This window comes from Pteronotus mesoamericanus, unplaced genomic scaffold (assembly GCF_021234165.1).
Source record: "Pteronotus mesoamericanus isolate MK-2021 breed Mesoamerican mustached bat unplaced genomic scaffold, CSHL_Meso_final contig_27, whole genome shotgun sequence".
NCBI classification, from domain to species: domain Eukaryota; kingdom Metazoa; phylum Chordata; class Mammalia; order Chiroptera; family Mormoopidae; genus Pteronotus; species Pteronotus mesoamericanus.
Genome location: NW_026555115.1, coordinates 16,347,800 through 16,365,197, shown reverse-complemented (window position 1 = coordinate 16,365,197; position 17,398 = coordinate 16,347,800). Strand labels below are relative to the sequence as shown.

At 39.3% G+C, this 17,398-nt stretch overlaps 1 pseudogene; it reads left to right on the top strand.

Annotated features, from left to right (window-relative positions):
* The first annotated feature begins 1,143 nt into the window (after window positions 1-1,143).
* Window positions 1,144-4,566, top strand: LOC129071646 (COP9 signalosome complex subunit 8-like; annotated as a pseudogene).
* Window positions 4,567-17,398: the final 12,832 nt, after the last annotated feature.

The following is a 17,398-nucleotide window of genomic DNA, read 5'->3' as shown; positions in this document are numbered from 1 at the left end:
TGACCCCAAGGACACAGGAAAACCAAAACTCATGGAACTCAAGTAGCAGAGGTGCTACCTTTACCAATTGGGAGCTCATTAAAAAGGGGGGTGGTCAGTTAATAAGGAAGATCTGGTGCAGAGAACAAATTTGGACACACACAGGACTGATAAACTCTGCCAAATTATAATTTTTTTGTTCTCTGTGGCCACAAACCTGAGGCCACATAGAACAAATTCCTAACCTGAGATTCTCCCTGAAGTAGAATTAATAAATTTTGATGTTTTCTCAGCCATGCTAGCTCCCAGGAGGAGCATAGGTGTGAATGCGGCATCATCACAGAACTGGGAATAGTCATGAGTGTGATCACTGGTATCTTTGCCCAGTAATGGGGTGTTGAGGGCAGCAAGCAGAGACTGGCAAAGGCAGAGTTGAAGGTGCTGTTTATGTAAGAGATATTCAGACCTGTAGAAAATTTTTGAGTTTATTTGAGCCAAACTGATGACATATGCTGGGCCGCAGGATCTCAAAGCTCTGCTGAATAACAGTTCTGCAGGATTTTTCTGTTATTGTTTTGTTTTGTTTTTTACATTTGAAATAAAGAAGGGAAAGTAAAGATCACACCTTGGTAGTAGAAGGCAAAATGGAGATTGGATTGGATTACAGCATAGTTCAGATTATGTGCTTGTTCTCCTGAGGGGTGGTCATGTTTTAGAACTAGGAGCCTGAAAAGAGTCATTTCAAAGGTATGTTAACTTAGATGCACAAAAATAATGGACAAGGCTTGCTTAAGGCAAAGATAAACCTTTTCCTGAGGAAGTTACAGGCCTGGGGTATGACTACCCACCATAATCTGACCAGTTAGGAATTTATGATCACATTACCTTAGGAGGTTACTTTCCATAGAACCTCTTTTCTCTTCTACAGTACTCATAGAGAAGGGGCTACCAGGCTTCCTGTTGGTGAGGGTTCAGGACCCTGGAGGGATAGGATGGGCTCTACCAGTGAGCTGGGCCAGCTTGGTAGGGGAAGGTTTAGGGAGGAGTATGAGGAGAGTTAGGGAGGACAGTGTAAGGAGGGAAAAGAAGGGCATGGAAAGCAGAAGACACAGAGTTGAACCCAGGTGCTCTAGACCCAGCTGGGGGCTAGAGCAGCTGGAAGGCATGTTCATCTCTAGCTGGTTGAGAAATGAATCTGCTGCCCCAGGTGCTGGGGACTCCACAGCTTCTGGGCTGCAAAGAGGTGAGGCCAGGCCATCCTTAAATCATGGAGTTGGAGTCCCAATTCACTTGTGACCAGGATTCGTTCTCTGCAGAGGCCCTGTGGGAGGGAGTGGGACAGGGACTTGAGCAGTGGGGGGTAGGGGCACAGGGACCAAATTCAGGGCATTTACTAAGGCTGAGTTTTCTGGTTCCTCAGAACTGTCCCTCTCCAAAGCTCCTGGCTACAAGCATCCCTGCTCCACTGCCTGTGTGCTTGCCTTCCTCCCCCAGTTCCCGGGTCCTTGTGTTAGTGAGACTGATAGGAATATGACAGGAGGAGATCCCACCCTGGCACCTGTCTGCCCAGAGCCATTGGGCCTGGATCCTCACAAGAGGGCTCTCCAGGGACATTAGACAAGGGACTTGCCCTTCACTACCTTCCCTTCTTTTTACTCTCCTCCCCTCCTCCCATTCCACCTTTTCTCACTTTCCCCAATCTCCAGCTCCTCCCTTTTCCATTCCTATTTACTCCTCCATGCCACCTCCCTCAGCCCCAGGCAAACACAGCTACTTGTCCCATTGATGCTGATGTTGATTCTCAAAAATGGAAGCCTGAAATTTCTAACTTCAAAGACAATATTTTGGTAATATTATATTCTTCTTTATATGTGAATGCAATGAAGATATAAATATTTTTAAAAGTTTGATTTTCTCTATTATAAAAAAAGAATGAATAAATATGTATAACCTCTTTTTACTCATAAAACTGACCTTGATCCTTTGTTTGGGGGAGGAAAGACTGATTTAAACTTTGTCTTTGGTTTCCCCCTTTGGTGGCCTGTAGAATAAATCTCTATTTCTCTGGGTAAACCCGCTGCCTCAGCCTTTAGCTTCTCTGTAAGCAGCAAGCAATGAACTCATGACCTTTGTTCAGTAACAATAGCAATTTTATTTACTGATCACCTATTATTAGCTATGTTCTGTGCTGAGTTCTTTATATATGTTAACTAAAATCTGCATGGTAGATTATTAGTTTTTGAAGATGGGAGACTTGAGATGCCAAGAGGTTAAGGAGGACATTGTCCAAAGTTATACAGCTGTATGGGGCAGAGATGATATTCAAATTTACACACTTTCTCTTTTTCTAATTGTCTCCTACATTCCTGACTCTCATGTTATGCTACATACTAAATAAATATATGTGGAGGAAATAAATAAATTGGTGGGACTTCTTTTTCCTCTTCTCTATGTCATTTTCATGGCTAAACAGAGTGAATTATCTTCCTTCTGTTTTATATTGACAGGCAGGATTGCCAGCTGGCAAAACTTTAATCCCATCCCCTCTTTTTGTCTGTGTTTTACCCCTCTTTTTTGATGTCATTCTAGACTTGGAAGCAGCAGAGCAGAACAAGAATGTTCAATTTGAATCTCAATGGAGATAGATTTGCTGGGTTTGACCAAAAGCTTTGTTGAGTTTTTTAACTGCACTGAGCCTCTCTTTCCTTGTATATTTAAGAATAACAGCAGCCATTGCAGAGACTGTGGTACGGCTTTGGTGGCATGGTGCATATTAATGCTATATGGGTGCTGGGCTTAGAGCAGGGGCTCAGAAAGTAGAACATCCCATCTTCCTTTTCTCAGTTGCTCCCATTATTTTTTTTTCCTAACCCTTCCAACCTTCTTCACTTTGGCAGCCATCTCTGTATTTATGGGTCTGTTTCTGTTTTGTTTATTCTTTTTTTTAGATTCCACATATAAGTGAAATCAAATGGTATTTTTCTTTCTCTGCCTTATTTATTTAATTTAGCATAATGCCCTCTAGGTCCATCCATATTCTTGGAAATGGCAAGATTTTATTCTTTTTTTATCACTGAGTAATTTTATATACATATATAAATATACACGGTGTATACAAATATATATATACACGTTGGCGAAGGGAAGTATGCAGCTGTTCATGTGGAAAAAGACATGCAGGTTCTGATTATAATTATACAAGAATAAGTTTGTTTCTCATACTGACAACTGTAAACCTACTTTTGCCCACCCTTCTGTGTGTGTATGCGTGTGCACGTGTGTGTGTTTATAACATCTTTATCCATGTATCTGTTGATGGACATTTAGGTGGCTTCCATATCTTGGCTATTGTAAATGTTGCTGAATTGAACATTGTAGGCATACATCTTTTTGAATTATTGTTTCTATTTTGGGGGGCAAATATTCAAAATAGAATGCTGGGTCACATGGTAGCTCTATTTTTAATTTTACAGGGAAACTTCACACTGTTTTCTACAGAGGTTGCACTAGTTTGCATTCCTACCAACAGCGCACAAGGGTTCTCATTTCTCCACATCCTGCCAACCCTTGCAGTTTGTTGATTTATTGATAGACATTCTGACAGGTGCAAAGAGATATCTCATTGTGATTTTGATTTGCATTTCCCTAACAGCTAATATTGTTAAGCATCTTTTCATATGTCTGTTAGCCATCTGTCTGTTCTCTTTAGAGAAATGTCTCTTCAGGTCTTCTACCTGCTCTCTTTTTAAAAATTAAATTGTTTGTTGTTTTGGTGTTGAGTTGTATTAATTACTTGTATATTTTGGACATCAACCTATTACCAGATGTATCATTGGCCAGTATCTTCTCCTTTTCAGAAGGTTGTCTTTTAATTCTTTTGATGGCTTTGTTTTGTGGTGTAAAATCTTTTTGATTTGACAGTCTGGAGTCTGACTATCAGGAAGGTGCAGTGGGGGGACTGGCTGAGAAGATGCCATGACCTTGATGACAGCTTTAGTTTCAAAGAGTTGTGGGATCAGTGTGAGATACAGGAGCATGAGACTCCTGGAGGAATTGCTGCACCCCCAGTGTATGGTCAGCTCCTAACTTCATATCTGCTTATTAATGATATGAATAATGTGAGATATCTTTGGAAAAGAATACTATCTGCTGTAAAATCTGCAAATTCTGAGCTTGGGGAAATTTGGCCAGTGGGATAGAAAATCTATCAGACAGAGTTCCCTGGAATCTATGCAACCTTCAACATTCACTAGTGGTCTGAGATAATCCAGTTGATCATGAAAACACTTAGAGAGGAAACAAGGAGATGAATTTTCACCCTGGTCTCTCAGGCATATACCTCAATAATTGCTGATGACTTTTCAGTCTTTGTCCAGCTTCCTGGGAAGAGGCTGTGAAAGGTATGCTAAAACGAGGATGGCAAGGAACCACCACAAGAGTGGTTATGTCCCAAAAGCCAGTTGCAGGAACCCTGAATGTTCCTTTAACAGGTTTATTTCTTTATCAGAGCCTGCCCCAGTTCCACCAATCCCCAATGAACAGCAGTTAGCCAGACCGACCGGTTATGTGGCTTGTCTCAAAAATTGATTTACTTTTCTGAGTTCAAGATTCACCTTCAGAGTCCCATATACTGACAAATATAGAAATGTAAAGTTTTAAATTTCAATTTACTAGATAGATTAAGCATTTCAGTATTCCTGAATATGTGATAAATATATATAATATAAAGCATATTGTATATATTTTGTTCTTAAAACTCATGCTGAATAGTTGTTGGAAAAATTCTTTGATAATATTTGACAATTTGGATGAAGCCCTTCAGTATTTTGAAGTTAGTTTTTATTTTCTAGTCACTCATAAGTATAACTCTCCTGCTTCATGCAGAACAGTGGTTGTCAACTGCTTTTTCTCTCCCCAGTACCCAGTGCACTTCGTTCTGTGCCATTGGTTGATCGTTGCAGTTACTCATTTGGGGTTTCAGAGGGACTGTCCCCAGGGCCAGTACCTGAATTGAGAGGGATTCTAATGCACCCTTTTTGGAGAATATGCTCTCTTTTCTCCTGACATGAGAGTAACTGATACAGGATATTGAAATATAGCTGAGGAATAAAGATCATATCCTTAGTGAAACTGTTAACGTTAGAGTGTTTGCTGATAGTATAAGTACATCCATTGCTGGCAGTGGACTTGCCATGAAAATGGCACTTATTTAAGATGTTCATGAGAAATATTAAGTTGTAAAATTTATTTTAACAAGATGGTAAATGTATGTGTAGAATGCATTATATTGGGAAGAAGCTCTTAAGATAAGTGATATACTTTATACAATTATCGTGCAACCTATTGGTTGTTTATATTTATCCCTTGGTTCAAGTTCTGCCTTTTTAAGAAATATTGAACATGTCTTTTATTTTTTGCATTACAGCCTTCTGAATATGTCAAGTTGTTTATTGTATCTTCAAGTTAAATCACCCCCTAATTCATTTATTCTGCATTTTTTCAATAAATATTTATTTGAAAAATTTTAGTTTGATGTAGTCCCATTTGTTTATATTTTCTTTTGTTGCCCTTCCCTGAGGAGACATATCCCAAAAGATATTGCTAAAACCAATGACAAAGAGTTTACTGCCTGTGTTTTCTTCTAGGAGTTTTATGGTTTCAGGTCTTACATATAAGTCTTTAATCCATTTTGAGTTTATTTGTGTATATGGTGTAAAAAGTGGTTCAATTTTATCCTTTTTGTATATTTTGGTCTAGTCTTCTAAGCACTACTTGTTGAAAAGATTATCTTTACTTTATTGTATAACCTTGCCTCCTTTTGTCACAGCTTAATTGTATAAGTGAGGCTCTCTATTATATTCCATCAATCTGTATATCTATTTATGTACCAGTACCATACTGTTTCTATATTGTAGTTTTGTAGTATAGTTTGAAATTAGGGAGCATGATACTTTCCACTTGTTCCTTCTTTGGCTAATTTTCTTCAGTTGTTCAGGGTGTTTTTAGTTTCATATAAATTTTAGGATTAATTATTCTAGTTCTGAGAAGAATGTTGATTGAATCTGCATATTGTTTTTGGAGTAAGGAAAATTAACCATTTTAATCGTTTCAATCCATGAGCATGGTATAGTCTTCCATTTATTTGTATCCTCTTTAATTTCTTTCTTGAATGCTTCATAGTTTCTGGATAACAGGTATTTTTCCTTTTTGGGGAAACTTATTTCTAGGTATTTTATGCTTTTAGGTACAGTTGTAAATCAAATTGGTTTCTTATTTTATTTTTCTGATCATTTGTTATTTAGTGTAAAGAATGCAACAGATTTCTTTGTATTGATTTTGTATCCTGGGACTTTACTGAATTTATTTGTTCTAATAGCTTTTGTTGGAGTCTTTACAGTATACACACACACACACACACACACAAATATATACACACACACTATATATATAATATATATATAGTATCACACCATCTGCAAATAGTGAGAGTTTTTCTTCTTTTTTTCCTGACTTGGATGCCTTTTATTTGTTTTTTCTTGCCAGACTGCTGTGGCGAGGGCTTCTGATACTATGTCAAATAGAAGTGGTGATAGTGGGCATCTAAGTCTTATTTTGGATCTTAGAAAAAAGAAGTTACCAGTTTTCCACCATTGAGTATGCTATTAGATGTGGGTTTGTCATACATAGCCTTTATTATGTTGAGATATATTCCTTCTATACCCACTTTTTTATGACTTTTTTGTTGGAAACTGTCCTGCCTAGTTTCAGGGACTGTAGCCTCGCCGACAGGTGAGAGTGCCCCAAGGCTGGAGCTAAGCAAGGAGGCCTTGGGAAAATAGGCCACTGAGGAGACAAAATCTGTCCCCCTGGCAAAGGTGCAGCCCCTGCCTCCCTCACATCACCCTACCTGGCCCCAAAGGATGGCTGGTTAGTCAATGATGGGTAAGACCTCTTGATGGCAGGGGCAACCTAAGACAAGCACAGTTGCATGGGGGCCATCAGGAAAGGACTCAAGGGAAACGGATAAGGGGCAAAATACCCTCACCCCTCGGCTTTGATATGTCCAGAGTCCTCCTTCTCTCTGAAAGAAGCCTCCTTATCTCTTGGCTGCTCTGCCTGGCCACCTGACAGGTCAGTGAAATAATAGTAGAGGCAGGTACAGCCCTAAACTGGATTGGGTGGTTCCCCCGGGACAATTAGGCCTGGAAAAGAGATGCATTAAATCCCCTGAAACTTACTTTGCTAAGAATGCCCTCCAGTTAATGAGTACTGATGTTGGAGAGCACTTTGTGAAGCATTGGGAACTGTAGCCCTGCAAAAGTATACATTGTATCCACTGAAGCTTGCTCTGCTTCACAATGCCCTGATAAGTAAAATCCAGGTGTTTTACTTTGCAGCAAGGAGATAATTTCGGAGCCCTCAAAACTGTGTCTTAATGAGGATCTGGCACCACCTTGTCTTATGGACTTTGATTTAAGGCAAATCTCTGTATTTCTTCAATTTATTATCTATAGCCTTCTGATGTAGATTGATAGGTTTTGTATGCATGCTCTATACCCCTGCACATACCATTCTCAATAAAAGCCACTTCTAGGGAGGGGCTTGGGGCATTCTACACTGGAGGGAATTGCCAACCCCTTTTCCTGACAGGCAAATTGTTTCTGGTACAGTTTATTTCCCCATCCATGGAGACCTAGAGCAGCTCTGGGGGACAGAGCCTCCTGTTCACTTTTTATGATAAAAATAATTCTGATTTTGTCAAATGCTTGTCTGCATCAATTGAAACAACCGTATGATTTTTATTCTTATTTTTGATACACAGTAATTTTTTTAAATGTGTAAAACTCTTCAGTTATAGTTGAAATACAGTGTGATGTTATTTTCAGGATTACAACATTGTGATTAAACACTTGCGTAACTTATAATAACCCCAATATCAACTGCATTCCCTGTACTGTATTCTACATCCCTATGAATATTTTAATACCTGGTAATTTGTATTTCTTAATCCCTTCAACTTTGTCACCCACTTCCCCAAAACAGTTCCACCTGACAACCATCAAATTTTTCTCCACATCTATGAGTTTGTTTGTTTTGTTTTTTCATTTATTTTGTTTTTTACATTCTACATAAAAGTAAAATAATATGGTATTTGTCTTTTTTGTCTCACTTATTTCACTTAACATAATACCCTTTAGGTCCATCCATGTTGTTGCAATTGGAAATATATCATTTCTTTTTATGGCTGAGTAATATTTCATTGTGTATATGTGCTACATCTTCTTTATCCATTTAACTATTGATGGACACTTAGGTTACTTCCATGTTTTGGCTCTTGTAAATAATGCTGCAATAAACATAAATGTTGCATGTATCTTTTCCATTTAGTGTTTTGGATTTTATTCAGATAAATATCCAGAATGGAGTTGCTGGGTCATATAATAGTTCTATTTTTTAACTTTTTGAGGAAGCTCCATGTTATTTTCCAGACAGGGTGTACCAATTTGCAATCCTACAACAGTGCAAGAGTGTTGACTTTTCTCCACATTGGATGCATCCTTGGCAAATATTTTCTCCTATTCAGTAGGTTGTCACTTCATTCTGTTGATGGTTTCCTTTGCTGTGCAAAACCTTTTTGATTTGATACAGTCCCATTTGTTTATTTTTTGTTGTTGTTGCCTTTGTGGAAAAATATCCAAAAGAGTATTACTAAGAGTGATAACTATGTTTTCTTCTAGAAGTTTTATGGTTTCAGGTTCTATGTTTAAGACTTTCATCTATTTTGCATTTATTCTTGCATATGGTGTAAGAAAGTGGTCATTTCATTTTTTTAATGTATCTGTCTAGTTTTCCCAACACCATTTATTTCAAAAACTGACTTTAACCCATTGTATAGTATTGTCTTCTTTGTCATAGATTAACTGACCATATAAGCATGGGTTTATTTATTTTATTTTGTTCTCTGTTTAGTTCCATTAGTCTATGTGTATGTTTTTATGTCAGTGCCATGTTTTTTCGATTACTATAGACCTGTCTATATAGATTGATACTAGGTAGCATAATACCCTCACATTTGTTCTTATTTCTGAATATTGCTTTGGCTATTTGGGATCTTTTATGGTTCCATATAAATTTTAGAATTATTTGTTCTAGTTCTGTAAAAAAAAATGCCATTAGTATTTAGATAAGAATTGTTTTGAAAATATAGGTTGCTTTGGATAGTATGGATATTTGTCCTTACTTGTGAGATTTTTTAACTTTGTTGTATTTTATTTCTAGTTATGGTCTTTTTTTTTTTTTCTGTGTAAAGAAAACCCTTTAACATTTGTTATAATGCTGGTTGGTTTAATCGTGACAAAATCTTTAAGTTTTTGCTTGTTTGGTACACTATCTCCCCTTGAATTCTGAATGACAACTTTGCCAAGTAGATTATTCTAGGTTGTATTTCTCTCCTGCTCCCTTTTCTAAAGCACTTTAAAAATATCTTTCCTTCTCTCTTCTGCCTGCTGAGAAATCAGCCGTCTAAGGTTTTCGTTGTATGTAAGTAGTTGTTTTTTCTTTAGCTGCTTTCAAAATTTTCTCTTTCTCTTTACCTTTACCGTTTCAATTACAATATATCTTGGTGTGAGTATTTTGGGGTTTATTTTGTTTCGAACTTGTTGGGAACCAGCTTGTTTTCAGGAACTGTAGCTTTGCTGACGGGTGAGAGGGCTGCAAGGCTGGAGCTAAGCGAGGAGGCCTTGGGAAAACTGGCCACTGAGGAGACAAAACATGTCCCCCTGGCAAAGGCGCAGCCCCTGCCTCCCTTCCGTCATCCTTCTTGGCCCCGGAGGATGGCTGGTTAGTCAATGATGGTTAAGACCCCTTGATGGGAGGGGCAACCTAAGACAGGCACAGTTGCATGGGGGCCATCAGAGAAGGACTTGGGGGACACAGAGAAAGGGCAGAAGACCCTCACCCCTAGGCTTTGATATGACCGGAGTCCTCATTCTACCTGAAAGAAGCCTCCTTATCTCTTGGCTGCTCTGCCCTGCCCTCCTGGCTCAGGCTTGAAACAGTACTAGAGGCAGCCCTAAACTGGATCTGGCAGTTCCTGGGGAAATCAGGCCTAGATGTAAATTCCTTGAAGCATGCTTTGTTTTTATCTCAAGACTATGATAACTGGCTCACGCTGGGAAGGACATTAACATTATTCACACACCCTGACCCTAAACCATTTGATTCCCTTATGTTTACTTGTCTCGGACCCATGTAAATCAGTGTGTTCCTGCCCTTTGTCTTCCTCCTATATCACCTATTCTCTGTAAACATGAACATACTGATGTAATGAGATTACCTGTGCATTTCTACTACCTAGTCCCCATTGATAACCTTTTCAATAAAAGCCATTGAACACAGGGGCTTGGGGAATTCTCCACTAGGGGGAATTGCCACTCCATTTTCCTGGCAGACCAAGAAGTGTCTGGAATGACTTACTTTATTTCCCCATCTGTGGCGACCCGGAGCTGCTCTTTGGGACAGAGCCCCTTCCCCTCAGGAACTCTCGGTGTTTCCTAGACCTGTATGTCATTTCCTTTGTCAAGTTAGGGCAGTTTCAGTTCTATATGCTTTTCTTTTGGAGTCTAGAATCCCACACATGTGGGGTCCTAATTCCTGAAAGATAAAATGTCACAAAAATGAAATTCTAGAAAATTATAAATAAAACTATAAAATTCAGTTCTCTGAACCTCAGATACCTAAGATTTCACACCCAAGAATTATAAAATTTGAATCCAATTCAATTCTTTTCAGTTCTCCAAAAACTGACCTAGTAGCCCTTCATTTGACATTGAGCTCGACCTGGGGGATGTAGAACTCCTGTCTCCCAATGCTCACACTCATGTCCTAGGAGAAGGGGCAGCCATTGAGGTGAACATCTGAAACATAGGACTCTTTAGTGCAACATAGAATCATGTACAAAACCCAAACTAGGGAGAGATGGTGGAGGAGTGAAAAGTCACATTGACCTCCTCCCAGGACCAATCTGGAACTACAACTAAATTTAGGAGAAACCTCCATGAACAAATAACTGACAATAGCAAGAGAGAAGCCTTGTAACCTTGGACAGACTGAAGAATCAGCTTTAGCACAACCTGACTGGAAGGGAGTGCAGAGGAGACTTGACAAAGCTGAGAGGGTGCCCATGGGCTGCAGCACCAGAGGGATATTTAAATGGCCAGTTGGCTTCCCCTGAAAAGAGTGGGGTCTAAACAATAAGCGGAGATCCCAGCCCATAGCGCTATAGTCCAAATAGTACACAGATGACAGCCAGCTGCGAAAAGCAGCAAGTTTGCTCCCTGCCAGAGACAGGCAGCTGGAGATTAAAAGAGCCATTTAAAGGGCCAAGACATAAATTTTCATTTGCAGACACTTACCCTGGGCTCCAGCAAAGGCGGGGGCATAGTGGGCTAGTGAGTAGAGACTGGGGAAAGAGACTTTGGGGAGAGAACTGAGGGGATATCTGGCAGGATCCTGGTGCTGAGTCATCTCCCATATGGTGGTAGCCATCCTTCTCAGTCAGACCAGTCCCCTGAGCCACAGAAGTTGGGAGGAAACAATAGCCCCACCCCCAGGAGGGACTCTGTCCTGGCCCTGGGGTACTTAAGCCTGATTGCTGAGTACAGAGTGAAAGCCACAGATAGTAGATCCTTGGCTAAAAGGGGGAACTGAGTGGACTAGAGACACGTGAGGAGAGACTGGAGACAGAGACTATGAAGAAGCTGAGAAAGCAGTCACTAGGATCCCAGTGCAGAGTGATCCCCCACAGAGTAGCAGCCATGCTGCTCAGGCAGACCAACCACCTGTGCGGCACCAGTGTGAGAGGAAACAATAGCCCCTCCCCTGGGAGGGACTCAGCTCTTGCTCTGAGGTGCTTAAACCTGACTGCTAAGTGCAGACTAACTAGATTAACAACTGAAGGAGACAGCCACAGACAGTAGATTCCTGGAAGTCTCAAACAGGCTGCCTATGGTCAGATGGGGTCAACATCTGACATCATCAGAGGCAGATCCAGAAATTTAAAAAAACAGTGGTAAATACTAGAGGCTACCGGCATGAAATCCACTGTGATCCTCTCCATGAATTGTGATATTTTCTTTACTACAAAACTTTTTGACATTCATTTCAGGACCATAAGGTTTGTGTATATTAAGTCATTAGATTTTATACTAATAGTTTACTTCTCTCCTTTCTTATAATAGTCTTATTACTACTGGTTCATTTGCTGTTGATATTGGCATTGAAGGGAGGAGTTCTTTTTGAAGATGAGGGCTTGTTTCCTGGGCTTTGTGGTGGTGTTGTTGTGGCAAAACCTGGACAAAAACACACAAGACATGTGGGCAGCGTGACCCTCAGGCAACAAGCTAGAAAGCGGGATTCACCAAAGAACAACCAAACAAAAATCAAAATCCAATTACTCCTAGAGAGCCAAAATAAACAACATAAAAGGAAACTACAGAGCAGCAAGTTCAAGATATCAAGGAGAGTGCCCCACTGAATCTCACAGGTCTCCTACTATAGAAGTTTCTACAACAAAGTCAGAAAATCAAGACAGATAAATTTAAGAAGCAGAAGCAAAAAAGAAGAGTCTCATAAATAATGGGAAGATGAAGGAAAACCTCCAATCAAATAGAAAAGAGGAATCCCCAGAAACAGAACTAAATGAAATAAAGACAACTATCAGATATCGAGTTCAAAACAATAGTTATAAGGAAGTTCAGTGAGCTCAGAGAAGATTATTAAAAACTACAGGGGAACTACAAGTAACTTACTGAAAACTATATCAGCGTGAAAAAGGACATAGAAACTATCAACAAGAGCAAGAAGAAATGAAGAATACAATTTCTGAATTGAAGAACACAGTAGAAGGACTCAAAAGAGGCTAGATGAAGCAGAGGATCAAATCCGCGAGCTAGAGGACAACATAGAAAACAGCTCCCAGAAAGACAAGAAAATGAAAAAAGACTCCAAAAGAATGAAGAGGTGTTGAGGAAAATGCAGCACAACCTGAAATGTAAAAATATCCATATAATAGGTATAGCAGAAAGAGAAGAAGAGGAGCAAGGGAAAGAGAACCTGTTTGAAAAAGTAATGATGGAAAACATCCTTAATTTGACCAGAGGAAAAGTCACACAAGTCCAGGAAACACAGAGGGCCCCATTCAAAAGGAATCTAATGAGGCTCACTCCAAGACGCATCATCATTAAAATGGCAAATATCAAAGACATTGAGAGAATTTTAAAGGCAGCAAGGGAGAAACAGGTATTAACATGCAAGGGAGCCCTGATAAGGCTAACGGCTGACTTCTCAATAGAAACACTGCAAGCTGGAAGGGAATGGCAAGAAATATTCGAAGTAATGAAAAGCAAAAACCAGCAACAAAGACTACTCAGCAAGGCACTCAATTAAAGTGGAAGTCAAAATAAGGAATTTATCAGAAAAAGGAAGGCTAAAAGACGATATTTCTACCAAACCAGTATTGCAAGATATGCTAAAGGGACTGCTTTAAAAAAATGAAGAAAAAGAGTGAGAAACAAAGGAACACAGGTACAAAGGGAAAAATGAGTACCTATCAATAATGACTTTAAATGTAAATGGATTAATGCCCCAATCAAAAGACATAAGGTAGCTGAATGGATTATAAAACATGACCCATACATATGCTGCCTACAAGAACCTACGTCAGAACTAAGGACATCCATAGACTGAAAATAAAAGGATAGAAAAAATATTGCAAATGAATGTATAGGAAACAAAAACTGGGATAGCAATACTTACATCAGACAAAATAGATTTTAAAACAGAGGCCATAAAGAGATACCCAGAGAGACGCTTCATAATACTCAAAGGAAGAATCCATCAAGAAGACATAAAGATTGTAAACCTACCGGCACCCAACATAGGAGCATCCAAATATAAGGAAAATATTGGAGGACTTTAAGAAAGATATAGACAGCAGCAAAGTGATAGTAGGGGAGTTTAACACCCCACTGTCAACAATGGCTAGATCTTCTAAACAAAATATCAACAAGGATATGTGGAAGTGAACAATGCATTAGATCAAATGGACTTAAATTATATATATACAAAGAATCTTTCAACCCAAAGAAGCAAAATACACATTCTTTTCAAATGCACAGGGAATATTTTCAAAAATAGATCACATGATAAGACACAAAACAAGCCTCAAAATATGCAAGAAACTTTAAATCATAACAAGTATTTTCTTGGGCAACAAGGGGTTGAAATTAGAAACCAACTTCAAGGAAAAACCTCAAAAACATTCACATCATGGAGACTGAATACCATGATATTAAACAATGACTGGGTCAATGATGAGATCAAAGAAGAAATTAAAAAGTTTCTGGAAATAAATGAACACAAAACAGTCTAACACCATTGGGACACAGTGAAGACAGTCCTGAGTGAGAAGGTAATTGTAATACAGGCCTACCTCAAAAAGAAACATTTAAAATAAACAACCTACCCCTACCACTTCAAGAACTGTTGCGCTGCACAGCAGCTAGACGGTGTGTGCCACTGCTGCAGGGGAGCACCTCTGGGGTCGCCGCTTGTCCTGGGTCCAGGAAGCAACTGCTGCGACGAGGGGACGGGGCACACTGAAGGAAGTGTGGTGCTCCCTGAATCTGAGGGCAACTGTCGGGAGGAACCAGCCGAGATGGGAGAAGGGCTCTGAATTCTGCAGAGCCCATCCCAGGATTGTCACAGATGAGGGGAATAAACACGAATCATTGCAAACATTTCTCTGTTTGCCAGGAGAGGGGAAGTGGGCACATACCCTAGTGGGTAAGGCTGTGGCACACCCCTCTAGTGGGAAAGGCCCCAAGTCTCTTTGTCCAAAGGCTTTTATTGAAAAGGTTATCAGTGGGGCTAGGTTAACAGGAATGCACAGGTTATCTCATTATATCTGTATATTAATATTCATAGAGAATGGGTGATGTTTTGAATAAAACAAATGGCAGGAACACACTGATTTACATGGGTCCAAGAGGAGACTAGTAAACAACAGAGATGACTAAACATGAGAGTGTACTAAACATAAGAGCACCTAAGGGTATAGGGTTAAGATCTGTGAATAATGTAAATGTCCTTCTCAGCATGAGCTGGTTAGAGCTTTTGAGGGAACAACAAAGCACACTTTAAAGAACTTACTTGTAGGCCTGATTTCCTCAGGAACCCCCAGATCTGGTTTGGAGCTGATTACTGTATTGTTTCAAGCCTGAGCCAGGTGGGGTGAGGGAGCCGCCAAGAGACAAGAGCTTTTAGCTAGAATGAGGTCTCTGGCCCTGTCCAAGCCAATCGGAACTGAGAGGTGTGGGCCTTTTTGTCCTTTCTTCATGTCCCCCAATTTCTTGTCTGCTTTCCATACCAATCGATGTCAGTCTTAGGTTGCCCCTCCATCGAGAGGTCTTATCTGTCATCAACAAGCGATCATCACAGGGCAAAGCAGAGAGGCAGGAGTTACACCTCTGCCAGGGGAACAGGTTATGTCTGCTCAGGAGCCTGTTTCTCCGAGGCCTCCTGATCATTTCCAGCGTTGGGCCCATCCAGCCTGTCGACAGGGTTATTGTTCCTGAAACCAGACAGGGTGTTTCCCAACAGAGAACTGTAGAAACAACAACAAACAAAGCCCAGAGTGAGTAGAAGGAAGGAAATAATCAAGATCAGAGAGGAACTGAATGACATAGAGACTAAGAGAACCATTCAAATGATCAATAAATCAAGGAACTAGTTCTTTGAAAAGATAAACAAAATTGACAAGCTTTCAAGCAGACTCATCAAGAAAAAAAGGGAGAGGACCCAAATTAATAATATCAGAAATGAAAGAGGAGAAATAACAATGGATACCACAGAAATACAAAGGATTGTAAGAAACTACCAGGAACAATTATATGCCAAGAAATTGGAAAACCTCAATGAAATGGACAAATTTCTAGAAAAGTATAATCTTCCAACACTGAATGAAGAAGAAGCAGAAAGCCTGAACAGACCAGTAACAGCTGAAGAAATTGAAGCAGTAATCAAGGAACTACAGCACACAAAAGCCCTGGGCCAGATGGTTTCACAGGGGAATTTTACAAAACATTTAAGGAAGAGCTAACCCCTGTCTTTATCAGACTACTATAAAAAATCCATGATGAAGGAATACTCCCAGACACTTTTTATGAGGCCAGCATCACCCTAATCCCAAAACCAGATAAAGACCCTACAAAGAAGGAAAACTACAGACCAATATCGCTGATGAACATAGATGTTAAAATCCTCAACAAAATATTGGCAAACCGCATCCTGCAATACATTAAAAAGGTTATCCACCATGATCAAGTGGGATTCTTCTCAGGGATTCAAGGGTAGTTCAATATACTCAAATCAATAAATGTAATATATTACATAAATAAAAGGAAAGACAAAAAGATAAAATGCCACAGGATCATCTCGATAGATGCAGAAAAAGCATTTGATAAGGTACAGCACCCATTTATGATCAAAACATTCAGCAAAATGGGAATAAATGGGAATTTTCTCAACTTAATTAAGGCCATATATGAAAAACCTACAGCCAACATCATACTCAACGGGCAAAAACTAAAAGCTTTCCCACTAATACTGGGAACAAAACAAGAATGGCCGCTTTCACCACTTCAACATAGAATTGGAAGTCTTAGCCACAGGAGTCAGACAAGAAAAACAAATAAAAGGCATCCAAATTGGAAAGGAGTAAATACAATTATCATTGTTTGCAGATGACATAATAGTATACACATAGAAAACCCTGTAGACTCCACCAAAAAGCTGTTCGATCTAATAAGTGATTTTGGCAAACAGCAGGATACAAAGTCAATATTCAGAAATCAGAGGCATTTTTGTACACCAGTAATGAAATAGAAGAAGCAGAAATCAGAAAAAAAATGTCATTTGCTATAACAGCACAAAAATTAAAGTACCTAGGAATAAATTTAACCACGGAAGTAAAAGACCTGTACACAGAAAACTATACAACATTGAAGAAAGAAATTAAGGAAGTCACAAATAATTGGAAGCATACACCATGTTCATGGGTGGAATAATAAACATCATCAAAATGTCTATACTACCCAAAGCAATTTATAGATTCAATGCAATCCCTATTAAAATAACAATGATGTATTTCAAAGACATAAAACAGACATTTCAAAAATTTACATGGAACCGTAAATAGCCTCGAATAGCCACTGCAATTTTGAGAAAGAAGAACAAATCAGGATGGATCACAATACCGGACATCAAACTATATTATAAGACCAGTGTCATCAATACAATCTGGTACTGGCAAAAAAATAGACACATAGATCAGTGGAACAGAATAGAAAGCCCAGAAATA